The sequence below is a fragment of the Suricata suricatta genome, chromosome 4 (genome assembly GCF_006229205.1).
Source record: "Suricata suricatta isolate VVHF042 chromosome 4, meerkat_22Aug2017_6uvM2_HiC, whole genome shotgun sequence".
Taxonomy (NCBI): Eukaryota; Metazoa; Chordata; class Mammalia; order Carnivora; family Herpestidae; genus Suricata; species Suricata suricatta.
The window spans coordinates 58,076,999-58,093,596 of NC_043703.1; the positions used below are offsets into that span (position 1 = coordinate 58,076,999).

Genomic DNA, 16,598 nt, shown 5'->3' on the forward strand with positions numbered 1-16,598 from the left:
GTAGTACTCCATTGTGTATATATACCACATCTTCTTGATTCATTCATCAATTGGTGGACATTTAGGCTCTTTCCATGATTTGGCTATTGTAGAAAGTGCCGCTATGAACATTGGGGTACATGTGCTCCTATGCCTCAGCACTTCTTTATCCCTTGGGTAAATCCCTAGCAGTGCTATTGCTGGGTCATAGGGAAGTTCTATGGATAGTTTTTTGAAGAACCTCCACACTGTTTTCCAGAGTGGCTGCACCAGTTTACATTCCTACCAACAGTGCAGGAGGGTGCCCGTCTCTCCACACCCTCGCCAGCATCCATAGTCTCTTGATTTGTTCATTTTAGCCACTCTGACTGGTGTGAGATGGTATCTCAGTGTGGTTTTGATTTGTGTTTCCCTGATGATGAGTGATGCTGAGCATTGTTTCATGTGTCTCTCTCTTTTTTTAAGTGGGCTTCATGCCCAGCGTGAAGCTCAGGGCTTGAACTCATAACCCTGAACTGAGATCAAGAGTTGGATGCTGATGCTTCACCAACTGAGCCACCAAGTGGCCCCTTCTGTTTTCTTTTTTTTTAAATTATGTTTTAATAATTTCTGCTAAGTTGCCTAACATGGTCTACATTTCATTTCAAATGTATAAAGTATCCAATTTGGTATTTTAAATTCAAAAAAATCTTAAAGTCCATTCATCATGCCTTTTAAAATAATAGTCAAGAGCAATACATTTCCAATTCAGCATCATTAAGCATATTTCTATCTATTAATTGCAAGGATGGAAATGGAAAAATCTTGAACAAAAGGTTTTTGTAAATTGCGTAAGTTTGTTAATAAATTCCATGATACTATCTTTCACTTTAATGAAGTTGTTTTTATTTTCTTTCAGCTTAAAAAAGAGCTCTCATTTGGGGCACCTGGGTGGCTCAGTTGGTTAAGCATCTGACTCTTGATTTCGGCTCAAGTCATGATCCCAAAGTGTGTGAGATTGAGCACTGTGTCTGGCTCTGCTCTGACAGCACAGAGCCTGCTTAGGATTCTCTCTCTCCCTCTCTCTCTGCCCCTCCCCTGCTTGCATGTGCTTTCTCTCTCAAAATAAATAAACTTTAAAAATATTCTAAAAAAGGGGACTTTGCAAATGTGATTAAAGATTTTGAGAGGGGGAGATTATTTTGGATTATCCAGGGAGACAAACTAGTCAGAAGGCTTCTTATAAGAGGGAAGCAGGAGGGTCTGACAGGGAAGGAGATGAAAGCGGAGGTTGGCGTTATGTGGGCCAAGGAATGCAAGTGGCCTCTAGAAGTTGGAAAAAAGCCTTGGGATGGGTTTTTCCCTAGAACATCCTGAAGGAATGCAGCCCTGCAGACCCATTTTAGACTAATCTCTACAATTTTTTTTAATGTTTATTTTTTGAGAGGCAGAGACAGAACGTGAGCAGGGGAGGGGCAGAGAGAGAGGCAGACTGAAGCAGGCTCCTGGTTCTGAGGTGTCAGCACAGAGCCTGACACGGGGCTCAAACCCATGAACCATGAGATCTTGACCTGAGCCGAAGTCGGATGCTCAACTGACTGAGCCACCCAGGGGCCCCTTGACTAATCTCTATAATTGTTAACATAGCAAATTTGTGTTGTTTTCAGCCACTAAATTTGTGGTTTCTTGTACAGCAACAATAGGAAACTAATTCATGCAGTCAAATACATCAAATGCATTGATATGAGTACATAACTTGAAGAGTTTTTATAAACATAGACCTATGTAATCATCCCCTACATTAACTCCAGCACATTTCCAGCATCTCAGAGTTTCCCTTTACCCCTTCCCCTGAAACTTCTTAACACACCGAAGATACCTACTATTCTGACTTCTTTTGCCATTAATCAGTTTTTATGTTGTTGGAGTTTTTATAAACAGAATCTTAACATATGTATTCTTTTGTATTTGGACTTGTTACTCAATGTCTGTGAGAATTATCCACTCTATTGTTGTATCAGAAGTTTGGTTTTTTTTTAATGGGACCTACTTTTTAGTATTATATATATCAGTTTATCCATTTCCCACAGACTTTTATCCTTTAGAAGATTAAAAAAATACATTCCAATCACAGTATGATGCTTTTCTAACATTTCCCTTAAATATCAGAAATATGATATTTTTTTTTGCCTTATCAGAATTTCTCTGTAAAATGTACACTTAATATTGATGGTTTCATTACTTTCCTAGAAAAGGAAATTGGCAGAATGGTTACTTGATTTGTGAGAAAAGTTATGAAACACAACTTCAAATAAACACTTAAATATTATCATCTCCTTATGTTGGGCATTTTGAAATAAGAGCTAAATAAAAACGTTCATATATGTATACTATATATATATATGTGTGCATATATATATATATATATGCACACATATATATATATCTACCATGAAAGTGAGAGCACAAATGTAGACTGATACTGGTATAGTAGTCCCCTCAGTCACCTACTGGTACAGTAGGGTCCCTGAAACAAGGGGCCCGAAGAAGTGACCTAGGTTAAAGGGCTGAACTGACTTTAGGGTAACCAATTATTTGATGAAAGTTTCCCTTCACCAAAGACTTACAGTGAATAAATGTAGGATGAGTGATACCATTTAAATGTCACCCTTTAAAGTCCACTAATGAAATAAGTGATCCAGGCAATGATCACCAATGAATGCTCAAACTATTAGCTGAAATGTTGATGGGAAATTTTATAATGTACTGAAACCACCTAACTCTGCTGAGTAAGTTTAGTTTCACTAAAAGTAGAAAACCTGACACTATGTCTCCTAATGTGGGGCAAGAGGAAGAACACAGCACAAATGTAGAGTATTTCTGCCTGAAATATTCAGCTGAAGCTGAATCTGGTGAAATTTTTAGGTTTGGCTTCCAGTTTATAGGAAATATGAACATAGAGAACAAGTTAAATGACTCTGTTATAACACTATCAGCCAAATCCAAGTATAGTGTTATCAAGAACTGTGCAAACCTTGGGATTTTACGTCAGCCTGTTCCTGTTTTATGGATGCTGGCAGAAGACACAAAATTCCTGAGTCATAGACAAAGGACTTGATTGCTCACAGCAAAAGTAGTGTATTCAGAGCTTCATGTTCCTTTGTGTTGTTCCCCATTCCCCACAAGTCCTACAGAAGTGACACAAAGGGCCCGTGATGGATGCCTGGGCATGCACTGAGTTGCATTAGAGGAAATACTGAGTTTAGGAGACTCATTGTTTGTATAGTAAGTGAACGCCAGAGGAGACATTACCCCAGCCCAAGATACAGCCGGCAGAAATGGGCCCTGTAAAGAATGGTCAAAGCTTTGCATTCATGGCATACCCAGCAAGAACATGCAGGGACGCTCAGGGCCCATGGCAGACTGCCTCTCTCAACAATCCACCCCTCAGCCCACAATAACACATTCTTGGCCAACTTGAATTTTTACGTGAGTATGCCACTCCATCAGCCACTCTGATTAATCTGACCACAGAGGCTGAGAGCAAATTCATTTAATTTGTCTCATTCAGCATTTAATCAAAGCTTCTATCAACAGGACTCCAAGAGGCAGGATGAGGCCACCTTGCAGTCTTCACCTCAATCATACCCCTCTCTGCCAAGGGCACAGATTCAGCCGACTATGAATAAGTCCCAAAGGGGATCAGTAAGTCTTACTTCAGACAGCCAGGATGAGGTCCAAGGCAAAGCTATAATCCATTATGATCCACACAAGGGAGTTTAAACTGACCTGCTGATCTACGGTGTCATTGCCAATAATTACAGAGTGTAATAGTTGAGCCAAAAAGCAACTCCATTTCCAACAGTGGGTTATTCTGTAGCCTATACTTTTCCACATACAAAAATATAATCTGAAGAGCACAGGTCATTCCACTTTGGGATTTGTTGTTCAATTTGGTTGAGTCACCATTACTTTGGTTAAGCCACATGAGCACTCTTACCCAGTAGTTATAGTCTAGATCACTATAAATGGCATAACTAAGGCCCTTGGACATCAGGAGAAGCATATGATTTTTTTTGTTTGTTAGCTAGCAGGTTTCTTTTTTTTTTGTAAATGTAATCCGTTGTTAAATTGTCTAACCTATAGTGTGTACAATGTGCTCTTAGTTTTGGGGTAGATTCTCACAGTGTTAGCTAGCATTTTAATGAATGCATTCCTCAACTACAATTGAGTAAAAATAGTTACCAAAGGACCATTTGATCTACACTTTTATTGATTTGGCGCCATTGTCTTCTGGTTATTTTTTTAAGTTTGTTTATTTATTTTTAGAGAGAGTGAGAGAGCAAGCACATGGGATAGGGAGGGGCAGAGAGAGAGAGGGAGAGAGAGAATCCCAGGTAGGCTCCCTGCTGTCAGTGGGGGGGCTCAAACTCAGGAACTGTGAGACCATGACCTGAGCTAAAATCAAGAGTTGCATACTCCACTGACTGAGCCACCCAGGCACCCCTGTCTTCTGGTTATTTTAATGATCCCTTCTTTTTTTAAATTTATTTATTTATTTATTTTTGTTTATTTATTATTGAAACAGAAAGAAACAGAGCATGAGTGGGGGAGGGGCAGAGAGAGAGAGAGGGAGACACAGAATCCAAAGCAGGCTCCAGACTCTCAGCTATCAGCACAGAGCTTGATGTGGGGCCCAAACTCATGAACCGTGAGATCATGACCTGAGCCGAAGACAGATGCTCAACTGACTGAGCCACCAAGGCACCCCTTTAATGACCCCTTCTTATGAGAAAATGGAGAAACTCTCTGAAGGAAAAAAAAGTGGAGTCACATTGCTCCATTTTATTCATCACTTTTAGTGCAGAAAATAATATATTCCAACTGCATTTGAAAATAGAGTTCCTAATGCCTAATTAATGTAGTTCTGGAATTCAGAAAGAAAAAGTCTCTTATCTCAGACAGCTTATTTGTGGATATCAACATACTGATGGAGAGGCAAAAGACCCAGAACAGCCAACTCAGTACTGAAGTGGAACAAAGTCAGAGGACTGACAGTACCCAACCTCAAGATGTTATTTTTTTTAAAGTTTATTTATTTTCAGAGAGAGAGGGAGTGAGATAGAGAGAGAGACAAAGAGAGAGAGAGAGAGAGAGAGAGAGAGAGAGAGAGAGAGAGGAAGCGCACAAGCCAGGGAGGAGCAGAGAGAAAGAGGGAGACAGAGAATTCCAAGCAGAGGCTGAGCTGTCAGTGCAGGCAAGACAGGGCTCAGTGGGGCTGGGTCTCACAAACTGTGAGATCATGACTTGAGCTGAAGCCAAGAGTCGGACGCCCACCCGGCTGAGCCGCTCAGGTGCCCCACTTCAAGACTTAGTAAAAAGGTACAGTAAAAGAGATAGTATCTTATTGAGAGAATAGAGAAATAGATCAATAGAAGAGAATGAAAATCCCAGGGATAGACCCTTATAAGTATAGTCAACTGACTTTTGACAAAGGAGGAAACACAATGCAATGGGCCAAACATAAGTGTTTTCAATAAATGATGCTGGAACAAGTAGACACCCACATATAAAACAATCCCTCTAGACACAGATCCTATACTTTTCACAACAATTAACTGAAAATGTATCATAGGCATAAATGTAAAAGGAGAAAGTATAAAACTCCTAAAAGATAACATAGAAGAAAACCTAGATGACTTTGAATATGGTTTTCAGTTTTTAGATACAACACCAAAATCACAATGCATGAAAGAATGAATTGGTAAGTTGGATTTTATTAAAATGAAAAATTTCTGCTCTGTGAAAGACAATGTTAAGAGAGTTAAGACCAGCCACAGACTGAGAGAAAATATTTGCAAAAGATACAGCTCATAAAGATGTTATCTAAAATGTATAAATTCTTGTGGTGCCCGGGTGGCTCAGTCAGTCAAGCATCCGACCCTTGGTTTTGGCTCAGGTCATGATCTCATGGTTTCATGCGTTTGAGCCCGTATTGGGCTCTGTGCTGAAAATACAGAGTCTGTTTGGGATTCTCTCTTTCTCTGCCTCTTCCCCACTCATGCTACCTCTGCTTCTATCTCTCTCAAAATAAATAAGTAAACTTTAACAAAATAAAAAAATAAAATGCACAAAGAACTCTTAAAACCCAACAGTTAGAGGGACGCCTTGGTGGCTCAGTTGGTTAAGCATCTGATTTCAGCTCAGGTCATGATCTCTCTCTCTCTCAAAAATAAATATTTTTTAAAAATATAAAAAACAAAACAGAACAAAATTCAACAATTAGAAAACAACCTGATTTTAAAATGAGCCAATAACCTAAACAGACATCCTTCCAAAGAAGATATACAGATGTCAAGTAAGCATATGGGAAGATGCTTCACATCATATGTCATCAGGGAAATGCAAATTAAAGCAATAATGAGATACCACTATATACCTGTTAGAATGGCCAAAACCTAAAAGTGACAACAGCAAAGTCTAATGAGTGTGTGGAGTAACAGGAGCTCTCATTCACTGCCGGTGGGAATGCACATGGTAAAATCACTTTGGAACAGAGTTTGGAAGTTTCTTACAAAACTAAACATATTGTGAGGGGTGCCTAGGTGGCTCAGTGGGTTGAGCCTCTGGCTCTTGGTTTTGGTTCAGCTCAAGATCTCATACTTCATGAGTTCGAGCCCCATGTTGGGCTCTGTGCTGGCAGTGTGGAGCCTGCTTGGGATTCTCACTCTCCCTCTCTGCCCCTCCTCTGTTCACACTCATTCTCTCTCATAAATAAATAAATAAACATTTAAAAAACCCTACACATATTCTTAGCATACGATCTAGCAGTTGTGCTTCTTGGCGTTTACCCAAATGAATTGAAAACTTATTTCCAGAAAACAAAACTGCCCACAGATGTTTATAGCAGTAATGAAAAACTGAAATTTGAAATTTAAAAGACATTTAAAATAGCACTTCCTATAATAAACAGCTTATTTATAAATCTACGATATATGGGCAGGATCTGTTTGCTGAAAACTACAAAGCACTGATGAAACAAAGGGAAAATACCTGAACAAATGAAGCACATGCTGTGTTTATGGGTTGGAAGACTCATATTGTTAAGATGCCAATTCCCCTCAGTTCGAGCACAATCCCAAGCACATGTTGAGCACAATCCCAAGGAAAATCTCAGCAGACATGTTTTAGATATTGGCAAGTAGATTCAACACTTATATGGAAAAGGTTATGAAATTAGAAGAGCCAATTTTTTAAAAGAATAACAACACAAAAGAAAAAAATTGGAGGATTTACCCATCCAGTTTTAAAGCTTATTACAAAGCTATAGTAATCAAGATGGTGTGGTAGTGTTAAAAAGATAGATGTATATATCAATTTATCAATTGATCAAAATAGGCCAAAAATAAGCCTGTAAAAATGTGCTAAACTTATTTTTGACAAAGTTCCAGAGGCAATTCAATAGAAAAAAATAGTGTTTTCCATAAATGATGCTGGAATAATTATTCATCCATGTGCAAATGGAAATCTAGACATATAACTCATACACAAATTAACTCAACAGATGTAAACATTATTGTAAAACTATGAGACTTCTGGAAAACTCCAAGCCATTGGAGATCTTGGATTTGGTGATCTGTTTTTAGATATGACACCAAAAGCACTACCCATAAAACAAAAAGTTGAAAAATTGAATTTTATCAAAATTAAAAACTTTTGTTCTGCAAAATAATCTGTTAAGAGAATGAAATAACAAGCAGTAAATGGGGACAAAAATATTTGCAGATCACATACCAAATGAGGAATTTGTATTCAGAATATATAAATAACTTTTTTCCTATAATGTTTTTAAAGTAGGCCCTGTGCCCAACGTGAGGCTTGAACTTACAACAAGAGTTGCAGGCTCTACTCACTGAGCCGCACACCCCTGCTGTAATTTTTTTTCATATTAATTCCAGTATAGTTAACATACAGTGTTATATCCACTTCAGGTGTACAATATAGTGATTCAACACATCAGTGCTCTTCATGATAAGTGTGCTCTTACTCCCCTTCCCCTCCTTCACCCATCCTCCTCTACCTCCCCCTGCCCTGGCAATCAGTTTGTTCTCTCGAGTTGAGTCAGTTTTTTTTATTGTCTCTTCTTGTTTGTTTGTTTTGTTTTTTTTTAATCTCACATATAAGTGAAATCATGTGGTATTTGTCTTTCTCTGACTGATTTCTTTCCCTTAGCATTATACTCTTTAGATCCATCCATGTCATGGCAAATGGCAAGATTTAATTTTTTATGGCTGAATAATTGTGTACATGCACCATATCTTCTTTACCCACTCATCCATTGATGGACAGGCAGGCCGTGTTGTACACAATGTCGCTATAAACATAGGGGTGCGTGTATCTTTCCAAATTAGTGTTTTTGTATCCTTTGAATACTCAGTAGTGGGATTACTGGGTCATATGGTAGTTCTATTTAAAATATATAAAGAACTCTTAGACCTCAACAATAATAAAACAACCCAATTTAAAGATGGGCAAAATATCTGAAAAGAAATTTCCCCAAGAAGATAAGTGGATGGCAAATGAATATATGGAAAGGTGTTCAATATCATTAGTCATTAGGGTTACATACCTTAAAACTACAATGGGTCACTACTGCACATCTATTAGAATGGCCAAAACAAAGAGATGAATACAAAATGTTGGCCATGACAACTAGCAATAGGAACTGTCATTCATTGCTGCTGGAAATGCAAAATAGTATAGCCACTTCAGAAAACAGTTTTGCCGTTGCTTATAAAGTTAAATATACGTTTATCACATGGTCCAGAGCAATCCCATTCCTAGATATTTATCCAATTAAAATGAAAACTTCTGTTCACCCAAAAATGTGTAGGTGAATATTTACTCATAATTGCCTCTAAACCAGCAGTGAAGGTGTAAATGGGTAAACAAACTGGTAATCCACAGTGTGGAGCTAACTATTGACTCATGCCACAACATGGGTGAATCTTGAATTCATTTTAGAAGAACTGATTGTTGGGGCTGGGTGATAAGTCCATGGAGATTCATTACTATTCTCTACTTTTGTATGCAATTGAATATTTCCATAATAAAAGCTTTTAAAGTGTGTTTTAGTACAGTATTTTGATGACATCATAATGTCCATGTATGACATAAATGTGACTCACGTTTCACATTCTGATGCCAAAAGCCACATCTGAAATGTTGCACAGAAAAATACCAACTTAAATGAAGATCAACTCTGGTAATAGAAATGTGTTTTATTACCTTAAGATTTATACTAAGAAAGCTTTCTGAATGGTTTTCAGCACACAATTCTGAGAGGAAATAAGACCTATTGGCTTATTGGTTTTAGGAATTTAATATGTCTGGGTCCTAGAAACAGTGCGGAAAGCTATCCGGAAGAGTCGGGACTCTGCCAGTGGGTCAGGCCAACTGGGTTCCAGACCTGTCAAGGGTACAAGTGGGATACAAGTGAGTGCTCTTCCTTCTGTATGTTTGTCAGTGTAAGTATGTCACAGAAGAAAGAATTTTGCTACAAGCTGTCTGTACTTGTATTTTCTTTGAGACTGAAATTCAAGGACAGCTAGTAATCAGTCATTCCTATGGATCCCTTGAGATCATTTTTTTAAATGTTTAATTATTTTGAGAGAGAGCGCGAGAGAGCATTCTGTGCATGCACAAGCAGTGGAGGGGCAGAGAGAGACGGAGAGAGAGAATCCTAAGCAGTCTCCTCACTGTCAATGCAGAGCCTCCCATTACCAGTGAGATCAGGACTTGAGCCAAAATCAAGAATCAGTTGTTTAACCAATTGAGCCACCCACATGCCCCGGGATCATTTCTGAAGATGATGCTCATAGAGTTCTACTTATTCCCCAGTAAAGGACTACCTGAAAGTTTTCCCCACTATTTTAAGCTGCAATCAGACCACACTGAAGTTTCAACACTTCTACCCTCACTCTACCAAGAAAATCACCACTGTTAAAAAAAAACTGAGTTGTTTCTGTGGTGATGGTAGTGTTCTATATCTTGGTAAGGGCTTGGGATACACAGGTGTAGGCATTTGTTAAAACCTGGGGATTTACAAGTAAGATTTTGCACTTAATTGTATATAAATTTTGCTTCAAAGTTAAAAAACCCAACAAATCTTTAACTCTAGTTAATGATATGCATGTTGCATTATTTAGGGGGACAAATAGTGATGTCTGAAATTTACTTGGGAAATGCATTGGATAGAGAAATAAATAGCTGTGTGAGAAACTAAGTAAAATATTAGTGGTAGAATCCAGGTAATAAGTGTCCAGTATTCATTATAAAATTTTCTCAATTTTGCTATATATTTACACATTTGCATAATAAAATGTTGGAAAAAAATATCAAGAAACTTAATGCCACCCAAATGCAGCAGGAAATGCAAAGAGGCCACCACTATGATTAGATCTGTATTCTGATTACCAGGTGCTATAGTCTTTTAGACTTAATCTAATTTCCTGGATTCTGATCTCTTGTGGTTTTTACTACTTAACACTAGTTAGCTTATCATCCCTCTACTTTGACTTTCTGGTTTACCTGTTAGTTTGTTCATTCATTTTCAAATACTTATTTTTGCCTGCTCTGAATCAGGTGTTGCGGAATACAGTTTGGGCTCTGTTCTTATGGGGCATACCGTCTGTGGCTTGTTCCCAGTGACCAGTACCTCCACTCCCTCAGCTCCATCAGCAATGCTGGTTCCTGCATACCTCCGGCTGAGGCTGCCACGGTAGGGACCATTATCTTGGAATACTACAGACTCCATGCCAAGGTCCTAGGAGGCTCTAGGGGGTCTATGAAAAATGTTTTATATTTGAAAAAAATATCCAATTTACAAAAAACAAACTGCAAAATCCTCTATATTTCCTCAGCTGTAGAAACTGAACTTCCGGTCCTCTTGATTCTCCCTTTCTCGCGTTTTGGACTGCCAACTAGCATTTCTGGTCCCAGTGTCCAATCTGGTCCTAATGTAGATGTTCTAGGGGAGTGAGGTGCTCCCCACAGTCAGGTGGGTGCCTAAGCTATCACACCCATATGCCACTGTGATTTCATTCTTTGGACTCCCTTTGGCTGATTCCTTGCTCACCAGGCTGATTGCCCACTTGCTCTGCAGATGGAATGCACGTTTGAGTATTCCTGGTCCCTGTGACAGTGCTTACTCAAGCAAACCAGTAAAGTAGCTTATACGTCAGAGTTGTTACATCACATGTCTAGAATTCAAGGGGGAAAAACACCACTCATGCTATCATCATCATCATCAACTTATATGACCATTAATTTCTTAGTGTAAATTAACTTGGTTGGTAATATAATGACTGCTGTAATTGGCACACATTCTTACACATTCTTTATAAACATATACACACAGCCTAGCAGCATATAGTTCAATAGAATTTGGCACTTCTGATGTGAAAGGCATTGAGCAGTCTTAAATCTCTTGTGGATGAAGTAGGTTATAAACCAACCAACCAACCAACCAAAGGCACAATTTGGGAGATACAAACAGCACTATACACTATAGTCCTTCCTACAGCCTAGAGGGATGTTCTGGTTAAAGGCCAAATTGATACCTTAATAATTAATAAACTATGATGTAAAGGATTATTAATAGAATGATTAGAACTCTTTATAATTATATGGAGAGCCTATATTTACTCATAAATATTATTCATTATGTATTACATAAATAGTATTTATTATTATTTATATACTAGGTAAAGTACTATATGCTAACCATTCTTCAGGAGTTTTTATTTTTGTTAAAGCTATATGAGAAATACTTTCTAAACCTTCCCACAAGATCTATGAAATCTAACTTAACTGGAAATTCAACATGTTTTAATTTATCACCACGCACAACACATTAGTGTACGCGCCCCTCTTCCCTACTCTTATCCTACCTCCTACCATCCTACTTCTGCTGAATTAGGGCAGATAAAATAAGCATAAATATGATATAACCAGGGGTGCCTGAGTGGCTCAGTCGGTCAAGCGTCTGACTTCAGCTCAGGTCATGATCTCACCGTTTGTGGGTTTGAGCCAAGTGAGTGTCAGGCTCTGTGCTGACAGCTGGGAGCCTGAAGCCTGGTTCAAATTCTGTGTCTTCCTCTTTCTCTGCCCCTCCCCTGCTCATGCTCTGTCTGTCTCTCTCTCTCAAAAAGTAAACATTAAAAAAATTTTTTAAATAAAAAAATGATATAACCAGGTCAACCTTCTGATCAGCTTTTACTACTACCTACAGGCTTCCTTGGTCATGACAGTGACCTTTGCGTATTTCATTTACCCACTTTCATTCAGTTTACTTCACAAAGCTTAATGTGCTAATATTTAAATTTTCTACAGGTTCATTCTTTTTAAGAAATTAGTATTTTTTAAAGTTTACTTATTTGAGAAAGAGCGAGCGAGCAGGGCAAGGGCAGAGAGAGAAGGAGAGAGAGAGAGAGAGAGAGAGAGAGAGAGAGAGAATCCCAGGCTGGCTTCATGCTGTCAAAGCAGAGCCCAAAGCTGGGCTCAAACTTACAAACCACAGGATGATTGACCTGAACTGAAATCAAGAGCTGGAGGCTTAACTGGCTGAGCCATCCAGGTGCCTCCACAGGTACATTCTTAACATTTCAGACATCCATAAAAATGTAGGTTTTGGTTTTGCTGATTGCATAAAATTGGGGGGGGTGTTTTGTTGTTTGGTAATAGGGCTCACATTTGCTGAGAATTAGGTGAGGATTTTCAGGAGCAGGAAGCCTGTCGAAGCATTTTCTGTTAAGCCATTGGCTGAAAACACTTGGGTTAACCTCAAGTACCAGGGCTGGGCTTCAGCAGGTCAGTGTGGCCACTTGCCTTAGGTGCTCCCTGCCTCCCCCCTGCACCTCCCCTGCACCCCTTCCACTTTCATTAGAGGCACCTGTTTGTGAGGTGGGGGTGGGGGTAAGGGGTTTTCACTTTCCACTCTATGCACTTCTGTGTTGCCTGATTTCTCACATATTTGGCTGTGTGTGTGTGTGTGTGTGTGTGTGTGTGTGTGTGTGTGAGAGAGAGAGAGAGAGAGAGAGAGAGAGAGAGAGAGAGAGAGAGAAAACATTTAAGTTCTACTCTCATTAGCCTGCTTTTTTCAATGACATGCATTTCTAACATTTTAATTGCAAATGCAAGATGTTCCTCAGGGTGCAGCCCCTGCCCCGGGGGCCTCCTCATACTTCCTATTCCTCTCTGCTTCCCCCACCTTCTCCTTTCTCCCTTCTCACCTTTTGCTTTCTCCTCTACTCTCATCAGGTTCCAATATTGCCCTTTCTTTTTCTTTCTTTCTTTCTTTTTTCTTTCTTTCTTTCTTTCTTTCTTTCTTTCTTTCTTTCTTTCTTTCCTTCCTTCCTTCCTTCCTTCCTTCCTTCTTTCTTTCTTTCTTTCTTTCTTTCTTTCTTTCTTTCTTTCTTTCTTTCTTTCTTCTTTTGCATAGATTTTTGTGAACTACACCTTTGTGAACTACACGTCCACTATTTGTAGCTTTGATGGCTGTTCCTTTAGGTGTTGGTTTCAAGAAATTTGTCCAGAGTGACTCCATTGAGTATATTGGCATATTTCTCCACTGAGTTGCTGGGTATGTACAGTCTGATTTAGATTTGAGAGGAGCAGGGGTAATTTTTGTATTTTAGAAAGTCAGGAAGTCTCTTGGCCTAGTTTCAAAAACATGGCCAGAGAAATTCTATTAGAAAAATAAAATTCAACAAAATCTAGTTTGGGAAGGTAAACTAGAATCTCCTTGTGAAAATTCAGAGATCTTGGTTGTATATTTTGAATACACTTATTCATTTAATGTGGGAATGCATAGGTATCCTCCTGGCCCCTGTTTTTTTAATGTTTATTTTTCATAAGAGAGAGAGAGGGAGACAGAGGGAGACACAGAAACTGAAGCAGGTTCCAGGCTCTGAGCTGTCAGCACAGAGCTCCATGCAGGAGCTCAAACTCACCAACTATGAGATCATGACCCGAGCCACAGGCCACAGTTTACACTTAACCGACTGAGTCACCCTGACGTCCCTCCTGGCCTCTGTTCTTATCCTTAATTCTTCCTCTCTCTCTCTCTCTCTCATCCTGACCTTTTTCTGCAGCCCCTCCCACACTCACGTCGGAGGGGGATGGTCAGGACTACTCCCAGGTAGCCGAGGTCTCTAAGGGAGCATAGGTTAGCTAGGTTCCTTCTAGGCAGGTCATCTGTTTCTGTGCACAGAGAAAAAGCTGGAATGAGTCACAGTCCTCTTTCCCTAACAAAAGTGCATTATATTGTGTTGTTTGATTTGGGCTCTTGTATGCCACTTGTGGTTGCAAACTTATGGTACATGAGGACCAGTTCTAGTGACTCAACTCTCAAGTTGAATTATAAGGATCTGATTTGGGTGTGCCCCAGGAGACTGTGAGATCCTTTAAGATTGCGACAGTTTTATTTATCTTTGATCTCGAGCCCTAAGCTCAGGGTATGTGCTAAACAAATGTTGCTTCGTAGGAATGCTACAGAAGGAGGGGAAAGGCTAAAGCTGGGCTGTACCCAGGAGGGAAATCGGTCCTTTCATGAGGCCGCATCGCCTCCAAGTGGCCAGCAGAGGGCGCACTTGCATCAGTAGCTAGAACGCCGTTCCTTTGCCCCCGCTTGTTTACTGGAGACTTCGTTACCTTTTGGGTGAACCCAAGGCTTGAGCTGAGACTACAGAAATTTAAACTTAAACCTGTCACATACGCATTAAGACATTACCAATTGTACAGAACAAGGCTGTGATACGTTTAGTCCAAAGGCACAAGAACAATCCAGCATTAGCTTAAGGAATACTAAGCCATGACATCTACGGTAGAATCAAACCTAAAGAAGAAAAATTACCTGGATATTTTTCCAGGAAATTTTAATAATTTTAAATTTGGCATGCTCCTTACACTCAACAAAATAGTTCATTTAGTCCAGCTACCACATCTCTCAGATGAGGAAGCAGAAGTTTGTAAAACTAGTCCTCTGGACCTCTTCAGAGGCTGTATCTACAGAAAAATTATACTTCTCCCAAAACAAGTGGAAAGGTGGCCATTTGGAAAAACGGCACCTAGAATCCTTCTAACTCTTTCACACTTTATCTCCTATGGATTTATATGTGTATAGAATATACATAAAATATATAATATAAAATATGTGAAAATATGTCACATATGTATTATATAGTAAATAAATACACTATATTTTATATTTAAATATAACTAAAATTGAAATTAAATTTAAAATACGAATATAAATAGACACACGCACACACACACCCAGGCCTTTGCGGAGGCCGCATAGTCTACTGATCAGCACATGAATGGGACCCACCCAGACTTTCTGGACGTGAATTCTGGTTCTGTCCTTATTCCCGTGTGACCATAAGCAAGTTACTCTTTGTGACTTAATTTCTTCATCTATATAGTTAATAACAGTACATATTTTATTAGATTACTTTAAGGATCCAATGAGCTAATATTTGTAAACCTCCTAGGACAGTGCTTGCTACATAAAAAGTTCTGTAATAATTTTCTGGTGAATAAAATACATAAAAATTTGGAAAGACATTTTAATAATAAATAAAGATAACATTCCAATGGTACTTTTTTTAAAAAAAGATTGGAAGTTGGCTTTTAATATATCTTTTGGGATGAGAATCAGTTGTGTAATAAATGATAAAGGTATGAGAAAGAATGTGTAGTTCATTAACCTAACCACTAGATTGATAGCCAAAAAGCCTTACATTTCCATTTTAGGAGAGGCTCTGGTTTCCAAGGTCCAGAAAAGTTTTCTGATAATTTTTTCCTCTCATTTGGAAAGCTTAAAAACAACCCTAAAGTCAAATCCTCAAACCTTCAAAGAATCAAGTGTGTGGAGCATTTTAAATGTACCTGCTCCTCCTGCTGGTGCCTTTCCAAGCAGCCCTGACTCTTCCCAAGGCTGGTTGTGGGTCCACGTCCTCCTCCTTCCCTGGGTGTTCCCATCTGAAGGTAGCCTTCACTTGTGTTCTGCTTTTCTGTTGGGGCTGTAAGGAGTAGATGGCAAGAAAAGGGAACAGGATGGTTTGTCCGTGCAGCGGGGGAGGTCTGGGAGGTTTCGCCTTCAGAGTAAGCCTTGGCAAGTCCCTTGCTCTTCAAGAGACCTCTCACATCTGGCTGAAGACTGGGTCGTGCAGTGTGGCCTGGCTCTAAGGGGCTGTCACTGGATAGGTGAAGGCAGCTCTAAAAGATGCAGAAGAGGGAGCACTTGGATTGGTATCACAGGCTCTACTTTGGGAGAAGCACAGCAGAAAATCTGCCTTCCAGAGAATGCTCCAGGAGTAGAGCCTTGAGTGGGGGAACAGGGCTCATGGAAGGGAAAGGGGTCCGTAAGAAACCACTGGCTAGAGGGCAGAACAGAGTAGGTATGGGAAGTTCTGAGCTCCCAGATCTTTGAAAAGTGGAAATGGGGTGTCTGGCTGGCCCAGTTGATAAAGCATGAAACCCAGGATCCTACATTGGATATAGAGATCAAGAAAGGAAGGAAGGAAGGAAGGAAGGGAGGGAGGAAGGAAAGTGAGGACAGTGTAGTAGGCTGGGGC

At 39.5% G+C, this 16,598-nt stretch overlaps 1 protein-coding gene across 3 annotated transcripts in view; it reads left to right on the forward strand.

The window, feature by feature from the left end:
* The first annotated feature begins 9,150 nt into the window (after positions 1-9,150).
* The window catches only part of TRIM13 (tripartite motif containing 13), a 40,115-nt gene continuing 32,667 nt past the window's right edge, over positions 9,151-16,598 (forward strand). For 2 of the 3 annotated variants that reach the window (XM_029936804.1, XM_029936808.1), the window contains exons 1-3: positions 9,169-9,223; positions 9,335-9,453; positions 10,603-10,738. The gene's annotated coding sequence lies outside the window, so the exon portion shown is untranslated. Of the gene's footprint in view, positions 9,224-9,334; positions 9,454-10,602; positions 10,739-16,598 lie in introns of all 3 variants that reach the window. The other variant, XM_029936805.1, reaches the window with a different exon arrangement.